The sequence below is a fragment of the Trichoplusia ni genome, chromosome 6 (genome assembly GCF_003590095.1).
Source record: "Trichoplusia ni isolate ovarian cell line Hi5 chromosome 6, tn1, whole genome shotgun sequence".
NCBI lineage: Eukaryota > Metazoa > Arthropoda > Insecta > Lepidoptera > Noctuidae > Trichoplusia > Trichoplusia ni.
Genome location: NC_039483.1, coordinates 85,718 through 102,676, shown reverse-complemented (window position 1 = coordinate 102,676; position 16,959 = coordinate 85,718). Strand labels below are relative to the sequence as shown.

At 35.2% G+C, this 16,959-nt stretch overlaps 1 protein-coding gene across 1 annotated transcript in view; it reads left to right on the top strand.

Annotated features, from left to right (window-relative positions):
- Positions 1-16,959, top strand: part of LOC113495080 — a 49,849-nt gene that overhangs the window by 1,929 nt on the left and 30,961 nt on the right. The gene's annotated exons all lie outside the window — the stretch shown is intronic.

The window sequence follows — 16,959 nt, the reverse complement described above, 5'->3', positions numbered from 1 at the left end:
AAGAGCGGTCAACTTATTAGGATTGAGCGGGGAATATTTCAGGGTGACAGTTTGAGTCCCCTGTGGTTCTGTTTAGCCTTGAATCCTCTTAGCACTCTGCTTGAGAATTCAAGGCTGGGCTACTCGTTGCGGAGAGGAAGCCAGGTAATCTCCCACTTGTTGTACATGGATGACCTGAAATTGTTTGCTTCCAACAAGTTGCAACTGATGAAGTTACTGAAGATTACTGAAAGCTTCAGTAATTCCATCAGAATGGAATTTGGTGTTGACAAATGTGCAGTCATGCATGTAAAACGAGGTGGGATTGTAGAATCCCAGGGCATACAGCTCTCGGATTCTATAAACCTGAGGTCCCTCTCCTCAACGGAAACCTACAAATACTTGGGTATGTCAGAGGCGTTAGGCATTAATGTCGCTGACATGAAACAATCGTTACAGACACGTTTCTTTGGCCGCCTGAATAAGGTACTAAAAAGTTCCTTGTCGGGCGGTAACAAGGTGCGTGCCTTTAATGGTTGGGTCATGCCAGTGATAATGTACTCCTTTGGCATACTCAAGTGGACACAGACCGAACTGGACGCCTTGGATAGAAGAGTCCGCACACTGCTCACCGCAAATCGAATGCACCACCCGCGATCATCGGTAATGAGGTTATATATCCCGCGAAAGTGTGGGGGTCGTGGCTTCCTAAATGCCAAGACCCTCCATAATCGCGAGGTATGTAACCTCAGGGAGTATTTCCTCCGAGTGGACGTGGGGATGCACCGAGATGTGGTGGCAGTGGATAAGGCCTTCACTCCGCTCTCTCTAGGTAAAGAGAACTGGCACAAACCTGTCGTACTAAGCGTCAAAGACCGCAAAGATGTATGGCAAAGCAAGGAGCTACACGGACGCTATTATCGGACCCTTCACGGGGCCGATGTAGATTTCTTAGCGTCCGTGGCCTGGCTACGCTTCGGAGATCTCTTTGGAGAAACCGAAGGGTTTGTATGTGCAATTATGGATGAAGTTATCATGACGAATAACTACCGAAAATATATAATTAAGGATGGTACAGTTGACATCTGTCGGGCATGTCACTCCTCCGGTGAATCCTTGAGACATATAGTTTCGGGATGTTCTCGTCTTGCTAACGGTGAATGCTTGCACAGACATAACCAAGTGGCCAGGATTATCCATCAGCAGCTTGCTCTGAAGTACAAACTTGTGGAATCTGAGGTGCCGTACTATAAGTATGTGCCCGACCCAGTTCTCGAAAGTGGTCATATCACACTGTACTGGGATCGGTCTATCATCACTGACAGGACTATTGTTGCCAATAAGCCTGATATAGTGGTGATCGACCGATCAGAGCGTCGGACAATGATTGTTGATATCACCATCCCCCATGACGAGAACCTCGTGAAAGCAGAAAAAGAAAAACAATTGAAATATTTGGATTTAGCTCACGAGGTTGTCGACTTGTGGGAGGTGGACTCGGCAATCATTGTCCCGATAGTCGTAAGTGCCAATGGCTTAATAGCCAAGAGCCTCGATCAACATCTTCGGAGGCTCTCGTTGGGCGTCTGGGTCAAGGGTTTGATTCAGAAAGCGGTACTTCTGGACACGGCGCGCATCGTGAGGAGGTTCCTCTCTCTGGAGCCCTGACCACCGGCAGCTTGGGCCCTGTTCCCGTTGCCGGTTGGACACTATTTTTTATATTTTTAAATATATGTTGTTTTTTTTATATGCCTATATTTAAAAATGTAATTTATATGTTTTTTAATTTAAATAAAGATAATAATAATAACTAACATAACATAACATAACTTATCATAATATAATAGCCTAATTGTTCATACACACATTCTTGCAATAGTTTTGTATTTACTTTGGATTCTTCATGTTCGTTCTCCCATAGAGCGGAGATGAATGATCCCTAGTAGATACCCCATCACATATTAGATTAAAATTCTCAACAAGGCCTCTACATGTTGGACCTGTGTCCCCGTGCAAGCCTTTAAAAAGGACCGGGTCTCTTCACATGAAGTGATCCCGTGACTATAAAGAGATACAATAATAATAATACTTAACCCCTCGGGGCGAGTCGTTATCTCATCATGGGAATAACGCAAGACCAGATATTGATATAGGCATATTAGTATGCTTTTTCAAACCTTGAGATATAAATAAAAAAATTATCTGAAGGTCTATGTAGGAGCATACATCCGCAGGGCAGCTTGTGGCGAGCTGTTTGTGAGTAGCGACACAACGGAACCTGAATGCCCCAGGGGGTCACTCTTTACGGGGACTCCCAGGTCTTTCTTGCCTTAACTGGCTGGCTAGAGAGGGGTCGCTAGAGCTATATGCTTGGGGGTGGAAGTGTCTAATGGCGTAATAACGAGGAAACCCGCTCCGGGTCCGTGACCCGCGATGGTGAAATCGGTGTCGCATCTCTCTACACCCCTAGCCGCTCGCACTGGCGTTGCCCATCTGCTGTCAATCGTGACGGTATCATAGGGGGCCCATCTAGTGAGCGGCGAGTCACCGCCTGCCAATTTGTTTTGCATTACCATGTGTAAAAAGGCAGGTGCCATAGTTCTCCGAATTATCTAAGGAACTGGTCCACACAACGAGCCTCATTTTATAATAGCCTAATTATTTTTACATACATACTTGCAATAGTTTTGCATCTACTTTGGATTTTTCATGTCTGTTCTCCCATAGAGTGGAGGTGAATGATCCCTAGTAGATGCCCCATCACATTGTAGATTAAAGTCCTCAAGAAGGCCTCTGCGCGTTGGACCTGTGTCCCCGTGTACGCCTTTAAAAAGGACCGGGTCTCTTCCCATGAAGTTAACCCGTGAATTAAAAGAAATAATACTTACCTCATCTATACGTGCATAAGATTTTTTCTTTTAGAAATCTTGGTGTACAACGTTTCGTACGGCCAAGTGACATTTCATCAAACGTCAACGTCAATAGAAAACAGTATGTATGGACATTTTGTTTGATAATTAGTCACATTCGAGTCGCGAAAACTTAGCTAGGGGAGTTGGTGTCAAAGTTTAAGAAATCCGTAGGCTTCTAACGTCAAATTATTCCAAAGGCAACAAACAAAACAAAGAGCTAACGACTTACGATGTTTGTGACATTTAAAAAATCTAAACACCCATGTTTTTAAATGTCACTCCGTTCAAATATTATCAAAATCGGTCCAGCTGTTTTTATAGTTGTAAATTGCATTGTCATTAGGTTTGAGGCTACCCTGAAAATTTTAGCCTAGCTATCTTATCGGGAAATGCCTCAAAATTGAGTTACAAAACCCAACCGGCACGACAAATAAACCAATAAGAAATTGAGTGTAAAAAAAAACGTGGGAAAAACTAATTGAAGTTTCAGTATTCAATACATACAACAAACTTTCATATTAACCACATCTATACATATATACCTACAATACATATACCTATCTAATCCACGATATTTATAGCCCACCTAACCAGTCATTTGAGTCACTACAGCTCAGTCCCACTACCGAGTGAAAGGGGAAACGCGCCGGGTTCGACGCCCAAGCCGACCAGTTTCCTTGTTCCGACTTATAATATATACTTCCTGTAATCATACTTGAGTTTGATGTCACTGCACTATATATGAAAGTTGCCAGATGTATTAGTATCTTTATGATTTTATAGGATACTAGCTGACCCAGCAAACGTTGTTTTGCCTAATAAATTATTTCTATTTGTATGTATTTTTAAAGCAACATTATAAAAAAAATAAAAACAAAAAATTTCGTCCAAAAATAAAATATATTTTTTTAATGTGGGCAACCCTTAATTTAGGGGTATGAAAAATAAATGTTATTCGATTCTCAGACCTACTGAATACGCATATAAAATTTGGTAAAAATCGGTTAAGCCGTTTCGGAGAAGTAAGTACGGTAAAAAACATCGTGACACGAGAATTTTATATATTAGAAGATGGTAAAATAGTTTGCGATTGGATTTGAATATACTATTATACTGTTACTGGTTTTAAACGAGAAAATGTGAAATGAGATAAATTTTAATTCGGTTTAATTAGTTATTTAGAGAGTGGTTGAAAAACGAGCACTTGTAATAAAACTTTTTGGTTAAATGAATTTCTCATTCATGTGAAATAAAATATTTATTTAGTGACATTATTAGTTTCGTTCTTAAAACTGGGATTGTAATATTGGCAGTCCCAGAATAGTTAAAATGAAGCTTACGTTAAAAAGAACATCATTGGCCTAGCCTTTTCCCAACTATCTTGGGATCGGCTACTAGTCCAACCAGTTTCAGCTAAGTACCAGTGTTTTACAAGGAGCGACTGCCTATCTGACCTCCTCAACCCAGTTACCTGGGCAACACGATACCCGTTGGTTAGACTGGCTGTCAGACTTTTTCAAGCTTCTGACTACCTGTAACGACTGTCAAAGATTTAGGAATAACAGCCGGGACCCACAATTTTACGTGCCTTCCGAAACACGGAGGAACTCGTTATGACAAAGATGGTCACCCATCTACGGACCAACCGCGTCAAGCATAGCTAAACCTGTGATCGAATCACTTATGCGGTTATAGCTTAGCCACGAGCTCCGTTAAAAAGAACGTTATCTAAATTTAATAATTAGAATGAATCTTTGTCCAGCAATTGACGAATACGGGCTGATGATGATGATGATGATGAATAAGAATGGTGAGTGGTCATATTTTATACCAACGTTAATTCCATCAATGAATAAATGTAATTATACTGTCAATAATGAAATTGTCTCATACATTATACGGTAATTAGTATTTAATTGCCGGTAATTAAGGGATTACCAAGTAAATAAGATGTTTTATGAGTATTTTGTATGCAGCTTGATAAACTACATTAATTAATGTTAGAAAAAACAAACAGAATTATAAGACTGTGCAGGTTCGATCCGAATGCAGGCAAAGTCCAATGTGACTTTTCATTCTGAGACACCACTGATAAATGATTAAGGAAAACGTGTCATTGTGAGGTATCCTGGTTTAGGAATAATGGTATCTGAACTTGCCAATCTGCAGTGAACTAGCGTGGTCTTCCATGCTCAAACAGACAGAAAAAAAAATAAGTCTTTTTTTTATTACATGTTCGCAACTATTCCGTGAATCGTCTAAATTATATAATGGATTTACCATTCAAAATTGTTACGAGTTAGTCTTGTGGTATACGCTGTGTTTGATAGATAATTTTCTTGAAAAAAAAAAATTGATTGTTCCTAAATAAGTATGTACAGAAGTTCAATTATTAATTGAATATTTCAATTATAATTGGGCTGCCACAACGTTTAAACTGTAGACACGTTGTTTGCCAACTACAAACACAAAACACTAAATGCATTGCGACATATAGCAGTCGGTAGGCAATAGTAGTAACAAAAGAACAAATTGCACATGCATTTCCTAGATGTTACTTCTATAGGGAATAATACCTCAGACATACCATAAGATTCTGAGGGAAACTGCAATCTCAGAAATAATCGAAAGTAACCTATTACATGCAAAGGCAATATCACATAATTCCTAATACACGATATTTGATTAAAGAAGTTATGATTCGTAAGAAAATGGCCGTTATCCGGGAAGCGCGCACTTTTCTCTAGACCGGAAGTGAAAGCAGGTAGTGCTGCGCCACTTCCGGTCCGGGATCGTTAATGCTAGATGCCGGGAATAGTTGCGAGCTAAACCTGTAGTTTATATTGATTGGATCTATTTATGAATGTGATATATGTAGATAGCTATCTATAGCGATGAGTAAAGTTATTTAATAATGATTTACGTTCACGTAATAATTTTATACTTTAACTCACTGGTAAGAATAATATTACGGCCAGTGCAAGTCATCCCACAGCTGGGCAAAGACCTATTTTACAGATGCATTTCGCAAAGCAGATATAACCGGACATAAAACTAAAACAAACACATTAAAAACCACATCAAAATCGGCCCATCATTTTAGGAGCTAAAAACACTATTTCCTAACTATAGTTATGTCTAGAGTCCCTATACGTAGAAAGTAGGACAGGATATGTGAATGTTGTTTGCACATTGCAATGTCACGATTAGCTATTCCATAGAGTATCTAGTTGCTATGACTAATGTCCTACTGTTTTACAAGGACAACTTATATGAATAATATGAATATGTTTATTATGCACTTTCTTTGGTAGCTTTTGTTATTAGTTTTGCTGAAGAACTTTACTTGTGTGATTAATTTTCTTGTTATTTATTATTTTAGGGTTTTGTACCCGAAGGGTAAAGAGGGAAATTCCCTGTTATTGAAGCTCCGCGTTCTGTTCGCTTGATTGTAATTAGGCTGTTTCTTATGAACCGTGATATTTTTTTGCCTATTTTACCTCTCAGCGACGTGAGTCCAAAATATTTCCTTTCTACAATAAGCCATATTGGCATGCCTTTCAATAATAATCAAGCCTTAATTAATGTTCAGATCTGGTTAGTAACCAAGCATTAAAAACATGTGATTCAATCAGCGTCAGTGCTTGGAGAAAATAACTTATCTACAGCTACAGGCACTGAGGGTCATTACATCTTTTAACTATATATATACTATTTACTTTAGTTATATTAGAGCGGCATACTGTTTCCAAACCCTTAATAATATTACTTTGAATATAATATTTTTTAGACAAATCAGTCAGATGTAAACAAAAATGTATCTTATTCGCACAAATTTAAAGTTTCCTTTTCCTATTCTAATACTAAGTTACATTGTCTAAACTCTGATGACTTCCAAGTAATTAGGAAGGCCTTGTAATAAATATAGGTGAATTAGTATCGAGCATCATTCTCACGCGTTATACAATGGCGGAGTATTCCGCACACGTCGCCCAGACGTGGGACATCCGTTTGCTATCGGGTGTACTTCATTTCGAGGGATTGTAGGATTTATGAAGACCTAGGTGTTTGAGGTACAGCTGTTGCTTTTGTTGTTACGCTGTAAAGTTATGATGTCCTGGTACATGGACTAAGCGGATTGACGAGTGGTTGATCATTACGCTGAATTCACCACGCCAAATCCCATGGGTTATGTGTTTCGCGTTCAATAATGTTAGTATATAGACTACTTGGAGTGTTATAAACGTGTGGTTGTTTTGAGTTTGGGTGTCTTTGTGCAGGTGACTTGAATGTTTGTGAAACATCTCGCGGCTTAAGGATTCAATTTCTTAGGGCGGATATCGTTAAAGTCTATAGTCAGGCCTATATTTTACGCTAAATCTGATTGAAAAGTGCGTTGATACTATATTACGTTTACATAATATATCTTGACGTGATTACCGAAATAAATTAATGTCTTTATTTAAACAATGTAAATTGCAGACATTGCAGTTAGTTTCTTTAAAACTATAGTACACACGATTACAACTATAATATAAAAACTTAATAAATATAAATAGTGTATCAACCTCTTAAAAAAAAGTCATTTGCGATAAGAAGCAAAGGTTTTCTAATAAAATGGAGTCAGATTAAGTAGACAATTAAGATTAGATCCTAATTAAAAACCAGCATTTTTTTTAATATACTTAATAAGGATGTTTTAAACAACAAATGTTTAGACTAGAAACTACTTGTGAAAGCTTAACGGATGGTGCTCGGTGGCTTTAGGCCAAGGTTGGGATCTCCGCTCCTCTCATGACGTCATGATGCAGAACTTGGCAAGCTTTACCCGTAAGACGTATGTATGTACAGAACTTTGAACGTGATTTCATAGGTTTAAAGAATTTTTCTTATCTAAACTTAGGTCTTTTATAGGTTTGTGATGTGATACGAAGACGACGTGTCGTGAAAATATTTTTTCTACCTGGAAGTCATGTTATTTCTGAGTGTAGTTTTAAATAATAAGTTATTTTATAATCGTACCTATTCAGAAAATGATCGATGAAAGCAAAATCAATATTAATTTATTACATAGTTACTTAGTTTTGATAAATTACTGCATGATGTGATGTTGATTAGTTTTAGTTATTTTTCCGACTGCGTCAAAGCGAAGATTTCAAATACAGTTGTTGAATTTAGCCTATGTGTCAATCAAGAGTTTCGGCTTCCTCCACGCTAAACTATATTAAAATTTACCCATTTGAATGTGAAGACGTAACATACGTACATAAACTTACAAGATTTGCAACATTCGTGCAACTTTGACCTTAAAGTTTAAACCACTGACAAAGTTCGCACCCTCAATGTAAAAAAGATTGTTATTCGTCTTACCACTCTATTGTTAAAAAAATATTTCATAAATGAAATATACTAAATTATATTACAAAAATTAGTACATTTTATACTGAAAGTCACACTTTTATGTAATAAAAATTAAATAATGAAAACATTCCTCTTTGAAAAGTTAGTTAGCTTGTCAAATGAAGATGATTCGTGAGTGTTAGGCCTAGGACAGTCTGCTTTATTCATAAAAGATGGCTGACTGAGTTGTGTTGTAACTATTTAAAACTATTTGCAAGTCACAAGCGCTTATAGATGTGTGGAAGGGAAATACCCAGCGCATAACGTTAGCCAGAAATCGTAGAAAGTAATAATGAAGACATGATAGCTAATGAACTTGTGAGCTTTGGTATATACAAGACTTAGGTACCTAATTGTAAATCGTGTTATAGGAGAAAAGAAAAAAAAGTTTGTATCTCGAACAATTTTTTTTTTTACCTACCCTAGCTGTTGCCCGCGACTTCGTCCGCGTATTATATTCGTATACCTGCCCTGTTTTTTCCACATTTTCCATTGTATCTTCGCTTCTCTTAGTCACAGCGTGATGGTATATAGCCTAAAACAAACAAACAAACTCTTCAGCTTTATATATTAGTATAGGTTTAGTGTGGCAGGATTTTGGCTTGAATTTTAATGCAGCTACATATTCAGTGGTTTTTAAAATAAGATGGAATTATCGTTTTTCATCTAAAGAGTATTTTCCTTGTTAAGCTGTTTATTATGCAGTCAATTATGTTCTGAAGATTTTATTTTTTATTTTTTTCAGTGTATTTTGAAATATTGTATTGTGAAACTATGGTTGTCCTTTTAATTCGCAAAAGAATTGAAGTAATTATGTTTTTTAGATATATAATTTTCTTCATTATATAGGAGATGGATTTCTAAACTTAATACGTGATTGAAAAGCTTTGAAAATCCTTCCGATTACAATATATTATTTACAAATTATAAAAAAATACAAAACGCAATAAATATCGAAAAAGTAAGCACATCAAATCTGAATTAAAAAAATAAATTATTTTTTTATCACTAAATCCTCTTTACGGCGAGCCGTTATACCCAAATGTTATTTTATAGTTCCAGTAAATGACACTTTAATAGGTTTTCTAACCTCCTTGCTTCGTGCTAGTGGCAAAATTGTGTATTTTCGTATCTATAATATTCAGGTGCATGGCCCAAGTCATCTAAAAAGATATAATATCAGCAAAACTTGATTTAGTGCTTTTTAAATACTTAAAAAATCGTGCTACTTAAATCTTTTTTATTTATGCTTCGTTTAATTAATATATTTATTGCTTTACTTCTGCTATATTTATTGAAATAAGTTTGGTGGCTATTGAAATAATTTATTAACTGTAAAAATCCGACAAGTTCATGCTTCACTGAAGAAAATATCCATCATTAGTTTGCTTGTCTGTAGAATTAATCTTGTACAGTAAATGTCACACTATATTGGCACATTCCATACTTATATAACTGTTAATAATTAATTCTATGAAATCCGACATCAAAGTTCCCTCTACCGGTTAATCATAAACGCATAATTTAGAAAAAGTTCAGAATCAGACCTCTATCAAATTATAGACCAAAGTGATATAGACCACACGACAAGCACGCATTTAAAAATAATTATCAAAACAATAATCTGTGTAAAAAGCAGGGACGTGATACGCATAGACTAAACACAGTCCAATTCATTATCTCTTCCATTTCTTAAGTAGTTCAAATATCGACTTATAAATTCCTGACACCTACGAAAAAAGAACTACAGCAATCAGAAATACTTGTACAATTATATTCAATCCTACAAGCTTACTTAACTTCAAGTATGCGCATACGCAACCATGGTAACACACAAGTTAGCATCCGTCTCCCACATTACGTCACAAGCCTCATTCTCAAGGAAAACTATATAATAATACCATAATCTAGATTATGTCATGGGATTACTAGAACTTGAATAATCGCATTTCACTCGAGGTCACCATTGCGCATGCGCGATCGCCGTCCACCAATGAGCGCTTAGCAAGCGACGCACGTTCCTACGTCATTGGCTATGCTGCGCGTTCCCTGTGCGCGAGCGCATACTTACAGACCATGTAGGTGCACTATGTTTGTCCTATTGTATTAGTTTTGATTTTTTTTTGGTTAGGCAATTAGTTTTTTGGTGAATTGCAGTCTTTGGTGTGATTTTGTGATGATTTTTGTTTTGAATTACGTGATATTGGACTTTTTTGGAAATTTTAAGAAAAATAACTGTTTAATTATAGATTTAGGTGTTTATGTTACTGTATTAATGTGTGACAAGTTTAAAACATTTGACTTTTATTCGAACCACGGGTGGATATCAAAATTCTAAGAATCGTCTTAGCCTTGTCTAGATTAGCATAAAGCCTGTTGTTTCTATCGAAAATATAAAATTAAAATGTCTTAATCTAAAAATCAAAACCACAGATTTAACTGATTAAAACATAAACACACAACGTTGGGACTTTAGCACTCGAAAGATTATTTATCATTCGTTCTCGTTTGTTTCAAAAACACGTTTTCTCCTAATTTACAATTTAATTTTAAATGTATATTTACTTATGTAAATACGTGAAACCAGACACTAATTTTCAGTATGGAATCGATCCATTTATCATAAGATCTATTCCATATTCACTTAAATTCAGTTAGACGAATACTTTTTTACTAAAGCAAATAAAATTAGGATATAAAAAAGAAGTGGCTATCTAAAGAAAACAGTATATATAGGGATAAAATACACAGTCTACAACTATCAGAACTTTTTTTTTTACTTTCTGTCTTTATCTATCTAAAATCACGAATTTTCTTTGACTGGCAAAGCCACAGGGCGTTGACAAAGCTGTAAGGTTAAGCCCTCTAGATTTTTTCTCTTTTCTTCACCAAGGATGAAGTAAGACATTATTATTTATTAGGTCCTTAACAAATAATAATTAGTCTGTGGTTCTGGCGCATTTGTGATAATCTTATTTGTGGAGTTTTATACCAGTTCTTCTCCATTCTTGTCCCCAAGTTTAGTCATTTGATTTGCAGCTAAGGTCTACTGAAAATGCATACCCACAAAATCGTCCTAGAATTTTCTTCCCCATTTAAGGCATCCATAACCTAGACATTGATACAAGTTTGTATGAGAATATCGGTTAATAAAGTCATCTGCAAGCAGGTATTGTTGCAGGCTTCATAGCTACCCTAGCCGGTGCGGGTCAATGGTGCAGTGGACTAAGTCGCGTCCGTCTGCCGGCAACACGCCAACTGCTAATGCACATGTGCAGAGTAATAAGGATTGTCAGAGGGAAAAGAAAGGGGCTGTGGAAAATATTCGCAGATTTTCGCTTGTTTTTCTTGAGCGTTTTGTTTTTTTGGGACATGGTTTTGTTTGGTAGAGAATTTTGGTTGTTTAAAAGAAGAATTGGATATTTCGTGGAAATATTTGAAATTTTGTTCTTTTTCTCGCTTGTCGTGTTTTTTCTGTGTTTAAATGGTTTATCATTTCTTGATGTTTCTCAAGAATGTTCTGCCTTTGCTGTAGTGGTAAGTATGCACCATGCAGCTGTTTGAAAGTTCTAAGTTTAATACGATTCCGCTCGAAGTAAAAATTTCAAAGATCAAATCGATGAAAAAACAATACAAAATTACAAAAACATCAAAACCTTTTCCTTAACATAGATACCAATATTTGGCAGTATTTAGCGTCCAATTAGGACATAAACTATCATTCCATCTCCAATATCTCTGTCCTAGGCTACTCTATACCGTATGTGATATCCTGCGCACGCACGTGCATAGTAAAAGTACTTTCATTCGAGGCCGCATTGTCATTCACGTTGCTTTATCGAGCTATCCAACTGGAGTCACCGCCTACTTTAGAACTGTGCTGACAGTGCTTCAAAACTATTTCGTTGGAACTCCTTTGTTTTATGTCGCCCTGGTACTTTTGGATATAAGTAGATTAGATTATATGGATTTGTTGTTATCATATTTATTTTAGCTTTATACTAAAGATAGATGAATATTTGCTTTTAAACAAAATTTTCCATTATACGTCTTTTTAGTGAACTATACAATTACATCATTGAGTGTCGATACATCTTAACACACAATTTGGTAAACTGATTTAAACTATTTGATTTGTTAACTGTCGAGTTGGTTTAATTTTAATATTGTACCGATTGGCCTTGTACTTTGTGAAAAGAGAATAAAAGGATACATTATTATTATTTTCAGAAGAGACATTTGTTGTTACTTATAAGATAAAGAAATTTTTCCCAATATCTATACTTTTTTCCCAATATATAGATATTTGGAAAAAATACATTCATGATAAACAAAATTATATGGATATGGAAAACGTAAAACTGATTCAAACTGCTTTTATTAACAGTTTTCTTATTTAAATTATTCAATTTATTTTATACGGTTGCTACGTAATAACTGCAAAAAAGACTATGGAAAGGTTTCCTAAAACAAACGACGACCATTTTCAGAATTGAATAATAAATAATTCAAGCTTTATATTAGCTTGTCTTTAGTGATCTGTGGTCAATCAGATTTTCATTCATTTTCACTTTATAGGACGAAATTTTTGTCGTAAAATGATTAAAAAAAAATGAGTATATTTACAAGTTTCTGTGAACGTAATGAAAGTTCTCATAAGAGCTTAATTTTGTACTGATATGATGACACAATTCACAAAAAAAAATCGGTCATTTATATTTTCTTTTGGAGTTAAAGTGAAAACATTAAATAGATATTGCATTTGTATATTTAACTAGCTGTTGCCCGCGACTTCGTCCCCGTGGGTAGAATATCTAAGTTATGATTTATACCTGCCCTGTTTTTTTTTCACATGTTCCATTGTAACTTCGCTCCTATTAGTCGCAGCGTGATGGTTTTTAGCCTAAAGCCTTCCTCGATGAATGGTCTATTCAACACAAAAAGAATTTTTCAATTTGGACCAGTAGTTCCTGAGATTAGCGCGTTCAAACAAACAAACAAACTCTTCAGCTTTATATATTAGTATAGATTAGTATAGATAACTATTCAATATTTATACCACGTACGTTAAAACAGATATGTTTTTTATATTTTTGTTTAAATTATAGCTTAATCGTACTACGGAACTCCAAAACAGAAATTTAGTTTCAAACTTAACAGTTTTTAACATTCAAATGATTATATAATAGAAAACCTAATAGCGTAAAGATTTTTAAAATTGTAATCAGTTGAGTAATTGAATTTGAAATGTATCCAATGTAATGTATAAATGTGTAAATTAATATGTAATTCGGGACATATTTCAGTTTTGGTAGGGGACTTCATTTATTTACAATTTTAATGATACCTATGACGTTATACCTACTTAATTTCGTTTATCTGTTTCGACTTGAGAATCAAAGAATTTGTAATTTTTAAGGCATACACGTGGGAATTTAGAAGAAAAGTCCTCTAGTTCATGGTGAACTAATTTTTCAAATGTTTTGTTTGGTTATAAAGGTATATTGTAATATGTTAAAATTCAAGTTTTATTAAATATAAATTTTGTTTCCTCATTTATTAATTTTCCCTTGCTTTAACGACATTACAACATAAAGAGGAAATTTATATTCTATTGTTTTTTCTTTCAAAACAATTGTCGGTTAAAAAAATTAAATGCCTATATAAGACGTCCCATTGCTGGGCACAAGCCTCTTTCCGCACCGGGAAAGTTTGAGGGTTAGCGATTTCAAGTTTTTCTTCTCTGTTGGTCAGTTTTATCTAAGAATAATTAAGAAAGTACATCTAACTTAAAAAATACACATTTTTACTTTACTTACATTGGGATCGAACTTGCACCGCAAGCATACAAATCCATACACAAAACCGCAAAGCCAACACGACATATCGACACACGTATTAATTCTAAATACCTTCAACTAAATACAGATTTTTTATCGCGGCATCTGCAGTCACGATCACTGTTAATGAAGGCAAATTATTCCGCGGTTGTGTTTCTTGAATACTTTACACCTCAGGTGTTTGAGAATGCTACAATACTCTCATAAACACTCATTTCCTTTAGTGTAGCTCATCAATAAGGCGCTGAGTAGTGGTAAAGGTGCCCCTGATCATTATTGCGATGTAAAGTTCTATCTTTGTATGAGATGCCTTCTTATGTGATCCACAAATCTAGGCTAATGCAATTTGCGATTTGACTGGAAACATTTTTTTTTATTGTTACTAAAGTTCTGCTATCTTTCCGTAAGACACCATGACCACCTTAGGCCGGTAATAGCTAAATAAAAATGTTACGTACGGAACCACGACTTATCCTTATCCTTATTATTATTATTACATATTATAAAACAAAGTCCCCCGCCGCGTCTGTCTGTCTGTCTGTCTGTCTGTTCGCGATAAACTAGAAAAGTACTGAACGGATTTTTATGCGGTTTTCAACGATAGATAGAGCAATTCTTGAGGAAGGTTTTAGTGTATAATAAGTTTAGGTTTTGTGTAAACTGACGATATTACAGCGATATTAGTTAAACATGTCGGAAAAAATTAAGCCATTCGAGAGCTTTCATCGAGAACGCTGCCAAAACCTTTTGAGTTACAACAAAACAATGTATGGCGGGTTTGTACCTCTTTAATAGATCTACAAAAAAGTCCGCGGTGGTATATGTCTATCTTCCAAGGATAACCCACAATAACCATTTTTATGTGTTTTCTTAATACAGTAAAATTATGGGTTATTTACGAACCTCTTTTTAACAATACAGTATTAATCCTTATCCAAATAAATAAGTTAGATATATTATGCATGTAATGTAGAACAAAATTGCCTTTTACACTACGCCAAAAATGTTAATAGGTAATGAGTTATCGTAATATGAAAATCTCCGCGCGAGTAATTAAAAATCGATGAAACGTAGCGAAGATATCGTTGGGAACTATATACTAATTGTACTATATATATACTAATTACTATGTATATACTAATTGTTTGTTTGATTGTTTGTTTGAACGCGCTATTCTCAGAAACTACTGGTTCAAATTGAAAAAATATTTTTGTGTTGAATATACCACTAATCGAGGGAGGTTTTAGGCTATATGTATATCATCACGCTGCGACCAATAGGAGCGAAGAAAAAGTCATAACTTATATCTTCTAACCACGCAGACGAAGTCGCGGGCAACAGCTAGTTTTTGATAAGATCAAAGACGTCAAGAATGACAACTTTTTCAATTAGGGACCGAATTATTTACTTTATTCTCCATTTTATAATAATTCTAATATGTCTAGAATTCAATGTAGAAGTCGGACGAAAAGATGTTTGACGTCACAACTGAAGAGAATATTAATCCAGTAGAGAACCAATAAAACCTGCTTAGACTAAAACTATTCCCCCACACTGTCTAAAAGCAATACTATCTAACAAACAATGATTATGTCAACAACACTCTTTGTTGTGTCGCTAACTCAATCACTGCGGTTAAGTAACAGCAATTTAAAAGTTATTTCGCGAATTCAAAACATTTGCATCCAACACTCTGCGGCTTTAACTCGTTGACTAATCTTATTATTGTGATGTTAATGTATTTATGTTTTCCTGTTGCCGTAATAGATAGTTTTACTATGATTTGTACCGAAGTTCTGTGTCTGCGTGTACTTGTAATATGGGTATCTGAATGGTAGGAGAAGCGTTTGTCAAGTGTGATCCACGAATGTTTGCCCTAAGTCTGAGCATGAAATTTCTTAGTAGGAGTTGAAATGGAACCCTTTCTTGGGGTACAAAGCTAACTCAGATGCTTGCAATGCTCTCTCTGAGCATGCTCTGTCCGATTTAGACGGATGGCTGTTTTGAAACCGGTAATTTTTTCTCGATAAAAGAATTCCCAAACAACACGTTACGACCAGACCTAATACAGTGATCGAGAAGCACTTTTTGTAAGTCGATTCAGTTTATAATACCTTTTCAGAGTGTATGCTTACTGATTTATTGATCAAACATCAGTCAATCAATTTACAGAACGATTACAATTATTTTGTCCAAGCAGTCATATCAATTGTGTTAATTGTCAAGTTATATTGAGGTACAAAGGTCGATGTTGTCCACGTGATTGACATAAACATAGTACTTGAAGTGATTGAAATGATATAGAGACATCTGAAAAAACTGCAGTCTAACTGGTGCAATTATTCTATTGGCACCTCTCAAAATAAGACTATTCTGTTTAAACCTACCTATTTAAATATTACTGTTCTGACCCCAAATGACGCAAAAAGTGTGGTGTTATAAGTTTGATGTTTGTGTCTGTCTGTGACATCTCAACTCCCGAACGGATGGCGCGATTTCAATTATGTTTTGTATTAAAGGTGAGTTATGAGCGACAGTTCTAAGATATTTTTGATAAAGTTCGATTTAGCCATACAAAAGGTGTAGGGTTGAAATGCCGAAACCAATTCCACCAATCAACCAGTTCCTAGCTAAAAAATCACATTTTTGTAACATTAGTAGAAATTCGATAAAATAAATAAAATTTAATAAATCGTTTCTATAATTCACAAAGTTATATTAAATCAGTAGCTATACATTTCCAAAGCAAGGTAGAATTTATTATGTCTTGTTTTTAGACAAACAATAATTATTATGTTTCTGATTTTTATCGCTAGCCAATTTAATTA